Source organism: Puma concolor, chromosome A3 (genome assembly GCF_028749965.1).
Source record: "Puma concolor isolate L17-30 chromosome A3, mPumCon1.1.hap2, whole genome shotgun sequence".
Taxonomy (NCBI): domain Eukaryota; kingdom Metazoa; phylum Chordata; class Mammalia; order Carnivora; family Felidae; genus Puma; species Puma concolor.
Window position 1 is genome coordinate 78,288,141 of NC_141669.1, and position 10,262 is coordinate 78,298,402.

Consider the following 10,262-nt stretch of genomic DNA (forward strand, 5'->3'; position numbering starts at 1 on the left):
TGCTGAGGCCTTAGCGGGTCAGAAGAAGGGCCACCGTGGCCCCCTGGGGAACTGACAATGGACACCTTCACTGTCAGCTTCTGGATGGTGTGCTCTCAACCAATACCAGGTTGGTTCACGGTGACTGACTTTGCTGTTCTCCAAGAAGAGAGGCTAGGTGTGCGCACGTGCATGTGTCTGTGAGTGTCCAATTACTACTTCACCATTCATTCTGCAAATAGTTACTGATTGCTTATTACACGCCACCAGGGATTCTGCAGTAAATAAAAGGGACAAGGTCCCCTCTTCAGAGGAGCTTTGTGGACCCAGAACATATGTCTCCAAGTCATTCTGTGTGTACCTGAAGTATGTCTTTGCGGGAACATGTGACTGCCTCTGTGTGTGTGTGGTGGAGGGGGGCGGGTTCCTGAATATCTGAGTCTGTGTGTGCGTGTGTGTCTGTGTGTACTTGAACATATGTGTCTGAGCATGTGTCTATGAAGGGGAAAGAATTACTCATCCACTCAGAAGACTGTTCAAGAAAGACCTCTCCCAGAGCAGTTACATTTTCATAAATACAAACAATCAGATAATGAGTTCATTTCCGATTTCGAGTTTGATGCCAACATTCCAGTGAAACAAGACGTGCTGGCAGGCTGCTGCTCTCTGTGTGGCTCGGATTAGCTGGGGGAAAGTACAGGGGTGAGACCTGCCACTTGCGGGCTGCAGGGGGTGGGAGGAGTGGGGGTGATCTACAACCAAAGGAGCAGCTGCATGTGCCTGGGGCTGAGAAGCTCCTCACCCTTACCCGGGCATCGGGAGACCCCCGACAGCCTGCACGAGGCCCGAACTCCTCCATTCACTCCTTTGGGAGTAAGGATGGGCAGCAGAGTCGGTGCAGCTTTATAAATGGCGATGGCCTCAGAAGGGGTGGCCCAGCTGGCCGCCGTGAATTACGGAAGGCACCCAGGCCAGAGCCCAGAGAGGCCTGCCGCGAGAGCACAGAGCAGAGTGCAGAAGGAGGTTGTGCGTGGAGACTAGAGAGAAGGCGAGGGGCCACACGCACACCACAGCCCCTGCTTCAGCCTGGATTCCCACGCCGGGAGTTGAGTACACCTCCTCTACTCTGCCCTCTCTGGCCTTCATGTAGGCTGGTCCCTCTCCTTGGAATGCTCTTCCAACTTGACAGGTCCAGATTGATGCATCGGTTAAGATCCAAACATGCGCCTCCATGAAGCCTTCCCTAACTCTGTGGGCCGGAAGCACTTTTCCCCCCTCAGTAGTTACCGTCTTCCAACCGTCTCCTATTTTTCTTCCATGGGTCCAAGTGCCAGGAGGGAGGGCTTTGTGCTGCATACAGCTGATTTGCCCCTGCAAGTCCCAGCCGGCCTGAAGGTGGGCTGTCCCTGGAGGCTGGCCGGAAAGGTGAACTGAGCCAGATTCAGCAGCATGCTCTGTCAGGGGAGCCTGTGAAAGGTTGTGCCCTGAGATCTGCCCCCTCATGGAATCGGAGACCCACTGGCACTAGGAATGCCTTGGCAGTTGGACAGGGGTTGAGAGAAAGGCATCCGGGGGAAGGGGCTGGGAAAGGAGAGGGGCCTTCCCTAGGAGGCATGACTTGAACCCCAAATCAAGACATCTGTGAGACATCAGGGAATTATGCTGGGGTGCGGAAACTACCGATAATCGATTCAGAAGCAGAGGCTAATTGTTGGCAATTAAGCAAGAAAAACTCAGAGGACATCTGTCTGTTTGTCCATCCTTCCATCCATTGACCCATTCATGCATTCAACAAGCAACAGGGAGCACCTTTACATGCATACAATAACATACATTATTCAACTACTCCTCCATCCGAACAGCTGGTTGGGGGGGGGGGGGGGGATGTATCGTTATCTCAGAGGGGGAATCTGAGCCTCAGAGAAGTTGAAGTCAATGTTCAGGGTCACACAGCTGCTAAAGGCCTGAGCAGGATTTACACTCAGGTCAGCCTGCTTCTCCGAAGCCTGGGCGCTTCCCACGCCAGCGCTAGCGAGGAACAAATGGATTATTTCTCAGTCTCTCTACAGCTCCAGGCTGAGCTGGATCATGACCCTCCGGCAGTGTGATTAAGCCTTGTTCTTTGTCTGGAAGTTCAGCCTGTGGCCCCACCCTGTGCCCCCACCAGAATTTCGCTATAAACCAGCTGTCTTTATCTTTTAAAATCTTCAGTGACAAGGCCATTTGTAGGGGCAGGGTCCTAACCCAAAGGAGCAAAGCTCTGCCAGTGGAATTTCTAGTGTAGGGGGAAGTTTTGCTGGGGAGGGTCCTCCGACTTGCTAAGAGGGAGGACTTTGCTGACAAGAGCCCATGTTGGGCTGAAGAGGGAGGTAGAGATTAAAATGTCCTAAAAAATCACCTGGGAGGCGGTTACCAATGCAGATTCCGGTCTCCATCCCTGTAGAGTTTGATTGAGCAATCTGGGGTGTGCCTGGAAATCTGAATTTTTAAACAAGCCCTAAAGGTTTTTGATGTGAGTGGTAGCAGACCAACAAAAAAATCCCTAAATGGGTTTTACAGGACAAGGAAATCCTGTACAACAAGACTTTCCTTAATGCACCTGAAGATCACACTTGTTTAGATTCATCACATGCTGACTGGTACTGAGCTGAATACTTGAAATCCTTCACTTTTTTATATGTGCCGAGGCAGGTGTTTTCTTGGACCGCAAAAGCACATCCTGACGTTAAACTCTCTTCAGACTCACTTCTTAAATGTGTCCTTTCCACCTAGCCTGACCAAACCTTTCGGATTTTATTATTCAGTGTATTTCCTACCCCGCTCAGCTTTGATGGTCTGCAAATTTGAGATTTCTACCATCCACATCTTCATCTCTGACAAACACGTTGAAGGGGCCAGGCCCAGGCTGGATGGGAAGCTCTCTCCATGCTGTCACAGGCTTCCAGGCCCGTGCCCTGAGGACCCCCATGTCCTTGGACATGTCCAAGGACACATGGCCGGCTCCACCCTGCAGGTCTCCATCACAAAGGCTGCAGCCACAGAGGCTGCGCACATAGGGTGTCCCCCCACCATCCCATCAGGACACAAAGGCCACCTGGATCAGGCCCTAAGCTCACTGCTTACTGCATTTTGGATGCACAAGCCCATCTTTCCACGGTGTACCCAGAACCATGATGTCAAATTCACCAAAGGGTAGAACAGGTTTCTCTCTGCAGTCCCTTCTGAGACCAGGGCCTGCCTCAGCATCTGTGCCGCAGTTGGCCATCTTGAGTGGCTAGGCCAAGAGACCTATGTCCGTGTTTGTGACCCATGAGAGGAGTTGGGATGGGTGGAGAGTGGGGGGCAGGAGGGGAAGGCAGACGCTTGTGAGAATTCAGTTTTCCTCACGGATAAGAGGCTGACGTCGGAATTAGCTGGAAGCCTTGGAATGCAATTCCTCCTTTCCTGCTGGTGGAGGGGGCTGAACTGCTGCCTCAGGCTTCCTGAGGAGGAACTCGAGCCCCTGACTGGTTACTGCATGCGTGCGTGCGTGCATGCGGGTGTGAAGTCGGGAAAGAGGGGAAGAGAGGGGCTCTGGTGACTTCAATGTTCTGGGCCTGTCTGGGAATACAGAGCCCGGAAATTTGATCAGGGACTGAGGAGTGCCAGACGCTTCCCACATTTCTCTGAGGGCTTTCTCACCAGGACTCGGGTTTCTTTGGAGTATCCTTCCCCCTAAGCGTGTCCCCCACTCTAATGGTGGGGGTGGGGTCAGGAAGCAAGCCCCCCCATGCCTTAGTTATTCTGCCTAGTGGTCTCTGAAACCACCATCAGCTGCTGGAAGGGAAAAGGGGGTGGGTGTTGGGGAAGAGCCCCCCCCAGCACCCTCAGAGCACTCCACCGGGCTGGCGAGGTCCAGTGCTGGGTATCCCTGGGAAAGGAGGAAGTTTTCCCTTTCTGGGTTCAAGTTGTCCTTAGCCCCCGTGGAACCGTCTCATGCTCCCTGAGGGCAGCTGTTCTGGAACTAACCCCTCTTTCTCTGCCTGCCACCCCTGTGGTCTCTGGCTCCCTGACTCAAGCTCTTTTAGGGGCAGGAGTGAGAGTGGCCACCTCTCAGCTATTACTGGGGGGCACTGGCCCTCCCCACGCCTCAGCTGGTGCCCAGTGGTCAGGAGCACTTTGCCACCCAGGCCTGCCCGACAGGAGCTAAAGGCAGTAGCGGCTATGGCAGAAGTTTTGGTGTGTAAAAAGGAGAGAACATGGAGGTAGCTGAGAGCGGAGAAAAGAGGAGACTGCATCCTGGCTTTTCGGGGGTCAGGATCTGTAGCCGCACAAGCAAGTGGCCCTCAGGGACTCAGCTCTGAGCCACAGCTGTGCCTGCCCCAAGGAGGTGGGAGAGGCCTCTCACCTCAGTTTTCCACGAGGTAGAAATGGGGAACTGAGGACAGACATGAACAGCAACCAAACCTCCTTTATGCCTAGCATGCTCCCCGGGAAAGTCAGGGCCCTGGGTTCAGGTCTACTTTGTCATAAGTTGTCTTTGGGGGGCTTCTCTATCTTGTGGATGTGGGCTGCTGTGACTTCACGGTGAAGTGCCAGGGGTCTGAGATGCCACAGCATAAATGGGGTTCATCCTCCCAAGGTCAGGTTTGCCAGATTATGGGAGGAAAAACTATCATCAATTAAAGAAAAAAATTTTTTAAGTTTATTTACTTCAAGAGAGAGACAGAGTGTGCGAGCGGGGGATGGGAAGAGAGAGAGGGAGAGAGAATCCCAAGCAGGCTCCATGCTATCAGCGCAGAGCCCAACACAGGGATTGAACCCACGATCCGTGAGATCTTGACCTGGGCTGAAATCAAGAGTCAGATGCTAAACCAACTGAGCCACCCAAGCGCCCCCTATCATCATTCTCATACTGAAACAGCCATGTATACGTTACGAAATTGAAAGCATCATTCACACCAATTTTTAAGAAAATACAACATTTCAAACAAATCTCAAACTTGGAGCCCTTTCAAGCTATGGTCCCCAGAGGCTCATTCTTTACTGCTTTCAGACAAATACTCAAGCCCTCTGTACCTCAGTTTCTTCATCTGAGTAGTGGGATAACGGTACTCCTACACTTAACAAGGAGTCTGTGAGGGTAAATGGAGGTGGGGTGTGAGGAAAGGCTGGACAGAAGCAGGCATTTCCTCCTCTGTCCCGGCCGCTTTCAGGGCTCTAAGTGCTGCTGTCCCAAGAGAAAACTCTCATTTAATGGTTCACTGGGCTTTCCCCAGCTGAGCTGGGTGTGACAATCTCTGTCTCCTGGCCATGTGCCTGGTCACCCAGTTGTCAATGGCCTGGAGACTTCCTGCTTAAGTCCTCTCCACGATGGGGACGGTCTGATGCAGGGCACAGGGATCTGGGAAGGGCTGGGCATCCCCCAATACCCATCCCTTCCTCTGTCCCAATACCCCTTCCTCAGTCACTGAGTCTGGAGAAGCTGGAGGGAGAGGGGGCTTGGAGGAAGGGATGGGGTATCCTTCTTCCTGAGGCTCAGAGTACCAGAAGCATTTCCAGTGCTATACCTAGGAAGGAGGTTGTGAACTGCCAAGCTGTGGGCTGAATCTGGACCCTACCTATGTTAGTGTGGCTCACAGCATACTTTAAAATTTGGAAAACCCACCTAAAAAGCTGAATTTATTTCTCATTTATTTAGAGCTTAGGCCTGACCAGTTTGGCCCATAAGACACTAACGGGCCAGAGTAAGCAGTCACTGCTATGTTCACAGCAGACTTTGCCACAGTCCCCACCACTCCCTAATGCCTCCCCCTCCCCCCACCCCAGGCCCACCTGTCCGGTTCTTCCATTCACAACAGCTGTCAGCAACTGTGGGCAGGAGAGGGTGTTCTCTGCATCTCCTGTGAGGAGAGATGTTTGTTCAGCTGGAGCATGACACCCATAGCCCAGAACATGCTCTTAATTTAAAACTGGAACATTTCTGATGCTCTGGAGTGGCTAGTGAGAGTCAGGTGGCAGGGAAGGTCAGGGAAGCCAAGCGGGGTGGAAGGTTCCAGGTCCTCCTCTTCCTGCCTCCGTGGGTCACCATCGGCCCCACATGCTGCCCTGTGCATTGCAGGGACCTGGGGGCTGTAGGCATAGATCCCCAAGGGAATACAGTTCTGCTGGGGCTACTGGAAAAGAAACCAAATGGTCACATTATCCATTATTTGGATTCCTGACTCTAGTGACCAGTCTCCTACACTGTCTGGGGTAGGTAGGTGGGAGTGTCAGTGCTGACACAGCCCTGCTTCCCTGAAGGGAGTGGGCCTCAGTGTCAGGCTGGCAGTCCCCACTTCCCAAACCTCTCAGATGGGGGGTGACCACAGCGGTGAGGTCAGGGCCCCTCTTTGCCATTCATTCATTCATTCGCTCATTTATTCAGTTCATACTTGTAGAGCGCCTACTCAGAACCAGCAAATGCCAGAGGCACCACTTCCTCCTGAGCGACCTTGGGCAAGTCACAATCTCTGCACCCACCTCTCTCATCTGTAAAATCAGGGCATCGTAGCATCCGCCTCTGAGGGTTCTTAGGAAGATCAAATGACACGATGCTGTCTCGGCATGGAGCTGTACGCAGTAGGCGCTCAATAAAAGGTATCCGTGTCCTCAGTACTACGACCACTAAGGCTGGTCAGCTCTGACCTCTGTGGCGTCTTGCCGTCTCTGGCCTCCCCGCTCTCCTCCCGCACTCGAGTCTGGACCCCAAAGCCGGCCCGCCAGGTGCACAGAGGCCCCATTCTCCGGACGCGCGCGCGGCCCCTCGCCCCTCGCCCCTCGGGGGCACCCTGCCCGCTGACCCGGCGACCCCGCCGTTTGCGCGGGCAAAGAGGGGCCTTTTGTTCCGGGGCCGCCCGCCCGGGCCGCGCGGCTCCCGCCCTAATCCGGCTAATTACCGTCCACATGGCGGCGGCGCGCGCTCGCCCACCGCTTTCCCACGGCCGCGAAGAAAGCCCCTCAGTGCGGCGCCAGAACAGAGAGCGATTCAGCCGCCGGCCCCGCGCCCCTCCGCCGCCCCCTCGCTGCGTCGTCTTCGCTCTTGTCCTCTGGCTCTCTCCGCCTGTCGCTCTGGGCTGTCCCCGCACTGTGTCTCTCTGATCCTTTCTGTCCCCCTCCGTCTTCTGTCTCTCTCCTTCTGCCCTTCTCTGCCTGTCCCCTCTGAGGCCTTCCGTCTGTCTCTCTGCTCCCTGGATCTCTCCCCCAGGCCACGGTTCAACGTGCCTGCTCACCTTGGGTCCATCTGGGGTCGCAGTGTGCCTCAGGCCCTCCCTTCTCTCCTTTCTGGGGACCCCAGGGTCCAAGCCCCTTCTAAGTGTGAGGAGACCAAGGATGCGCTGGGCCCACGCCATGACTTTCTCATGGTTTGGGAGGATGTTCCGGGCTCTTTCTGGTGGGAGGCAGCTCCAAGACAGTGAGAAGCATGCGAGATGTCCAGTGCTGGGCCAGGGAAGGTATGGTGGGGCTCCCACAGCAGTGTATGAGGAGGGAGCTGCGGGTGGACCCAGGATGCTCAGCTCATGGTGTCCTGTGTCCAGGCTACAAAGAGGAGCAAACTCTGAAGCAGTCCCAGCCTTGGGGGCAGCCACCAACCGCAAAGGGGTTGGCCAAGGAGAGGGTCTAGGTTGTCCTGGGCATGGGCCTAGGCCAGTCAGTCTGGACAACTGCTCTTCTAGAATTTATCGGGAGTACATGCCCAAAAGGTTCTGGGCAGGCCACCAAATGAGTCTTTTTGGCCACTTTAAGGCCTAAGAAATTCATTCATTCACTCATTTATTCATTCAACAAATATTTATCCAGTGGTTACTATGCGCCAGAAATCATTCTAGGCCACAGGGGAGAAACCAATGAGTAAAATAAAGATCTTGTTCTACATTCTAGGGGGGGTGGGAGGGTGGGGAGGAAATCTGGGTAAATAAATAAGGAAAACAGCTGTCAGATGGTAGGAAGAGCTATGGAAAAATGCTAAACCAGGAAGGTGTGTTGGGAGCTAGGTGAGGAAGGGATCAGAGGATGTCTCCCTGAGTTGGTAACACTTGAACAGAGACTTGAAGTGAGGTCAAAGTGCCTCCACTCCAGGGGCGTGACTGGGCCTACTGTTAAGTTCCTACCACAGATACCAGGGGACTCTCCCTGGTACCTTCAGGCCCCCATCACTGGGAGATACTGAGACCCACATCGTCTCATTAAGGGGCAGTGGCCAGGAAGGGGCTGGCTGGAAGATGTATGCTACAGAAAAATTATTACTGCCCTTCATTTTTCTTGCCTTTTCCTCACCACTGTTAGGGATGTCCTGACAATGGTAACCTTTGAATGAACAGATCACAAATAAACCCTACAGCCCTGTGGGAAGGATCCTGGTCAGGGCCTGGTGGTCTGTATTCAAGGGAAAATTAGGGTCCTCCCATCTGCAAAGTGACCGAAGCCTTCTTTACATCTAGGTAACTGAGGAGAAAGGATTAGCGAGTTTTGTGAGCTCATAAATCACAAGACGACCCAAGAAAGAAAAGGTGGGAAAGTACCCTCAGTGGGCTCATATTGGCCTCAGCCAAAGCAGGAAAACCTGGGGAATAGAGGCAGGACCGATGGATACACTGTAGGGCCCGCAGTTGCTCACAGCTGAGAATTAGGGCCCCGGGGGGGACTCTGGGGCCCAAGCTAGAGCGTGCTTTTGTTAGTGTGTTTGCAAAGTGTGGTGTGTGGTGTCTGCCTGGAGGGAGGAGGCCCAGGGGACCTTTCTCAGCATCTCCCACCTGCTTACTCTCCCACCCACACTGCCCACCCTGACAGGGCCTGGTCCTGGCTGAACTCCCACAGAGTCAGTTTCTGGGGGTGGGGAGCCATGGTGGGTAGATGGTGAACAGCCCCTCATTCTGCCAAGCTGAAGTGGGGCTGGCCAGGTTTAGGGGCACAGACACCGTCCACCCTGAATCTCCTTCCCGTGGGCCGTGTCGCTCTGGGCTTTGTGAAGGAAACAAGTGCCCATAATCCCGTTTAGGATCAACTGCGGGAAACCCCAGCTGAGTCTAGGAGCCTAACCTGCCCCTCACTAACTGGGAGACTGTGAGTGCACCATTGGACCTCTCTGGGCCTCAGTTTCTTCCCTGGGAAAGTAGGGATAGTAATAATAACCCCTCCTTGTAGGGTTACAGTAAAGATAAAATGAAGTAAGGATGTAAATGTGCTGTGTCAGCTAGTGACTTCCGGTCTTTTGGGACCAATATATTTTCCATTTTGACCCATTACCCACACATCTAATTGGGTTTTTTTAAATTTTTTTTAATGTTTATTTATTTTTGAGACAGAGAGAGACAGAGCACGAATGGGGGAGGGTCAGAGAGAAAGGGAGACACAGATTCTGAAGCAGGCTCCAGGCTCTGAGCTGTCAGCACAGAGCCCGACGCGGGGCTCGAACCCACGGACCGTGAGATCATGACCTGAGCCGAAGTCGGACGCTTAACCGACCAAGCCACCCAGGCGCCCCCCACACATCTAATTGAAACAAATGTTTATACTTCCCTTATTATGTTGAATGCATTGATCTATTCTATGCAGATCAAGAGGTTGGAAGTTTTTAAAAGGTTGGAAATCATGACTCATTGGGTCTCAAACTACAGTTTGAAAAACACTGCCATAAACCATGGAATGGGATACCAAAGCATTGGTGGTTTCAGCACCTGGAGAGCTGGCAGTGGGGAGAGCAGAGTGGCCTTGGGATCTGTCACCCACCCTGATCCCACGGCGGCACACCACTGCTTCTCTGTAGATGACTTGAGTTTTACCCCTCAGCCATGTCCTCTGAGCACCCCCAAAATCTCCCTGCCAGCTGCAGTCAGCCTTATGCCACAGGCCAGACACAGTTTGCTTAGACTTTGAATGGGACCTGGGGTCCCATTCACTACCTTACAGAAGAGGAAACTGAGGCCCAGCCAAGGAAAGCGATTTTGTCAAAGCCACCCAGTGAGTACGTGGCAGAATCAGAAGAACTCAGGTGTCCTGCTGTCGGCCCGTGGTTTGTTTTCCCTCATGACCCAGTCTTCTGCCTGACTGAAACCCAGCCACCTGCCTCCACCTCTGCGGTTTGGGAATGGCCCCTGCCTGAGGAGAGTAGGAATAAAGCAGGAGGATCAGTCTTGGATCTATACACGTTAGCCATGTGGCCAAGGGCTTTAATGCTTCTGAGCCTCAGTCTTCTCCAGGAAGTGGGAATGAGGCTTTTACTCTTCCCAATCCCCAGGTTTGCTTTGCAGATTAAATGAGATATG

General features: G+C 53.4%; 1 long non-coding RNA gene across 2 annotated transcripts; it reads right to left on the minus strand.

Moving 5' to 3' along the window:
- Window positions 1-3,845: 3,845 nt before the first annotated feature.
- Window positions 3,846-7,143, minus strand: LOC147582553 (uncharacterized). 2 transcript variants are annotated; one of them, XR_015249256.1, is made up of 3 exons: window positions 6,897-7,143; window positions 5,794-5,861; window positions 3,846-4,807 (listed from the first exon to the last, which is right to left on the minus strand). It is a non-coding gene; the product is annotated as an uncharacterized LOC147582553 (long non-coding RNA). The 2 variants fall into 2 exon arrangements; XR_015249257.1 differs by lacking the exon at window positions 6,897-7,143 and adding an exon at window positions 6,481-6,852.
- Window positions 7,144-10,262: the final 3,119 nt, after the last annotated feature.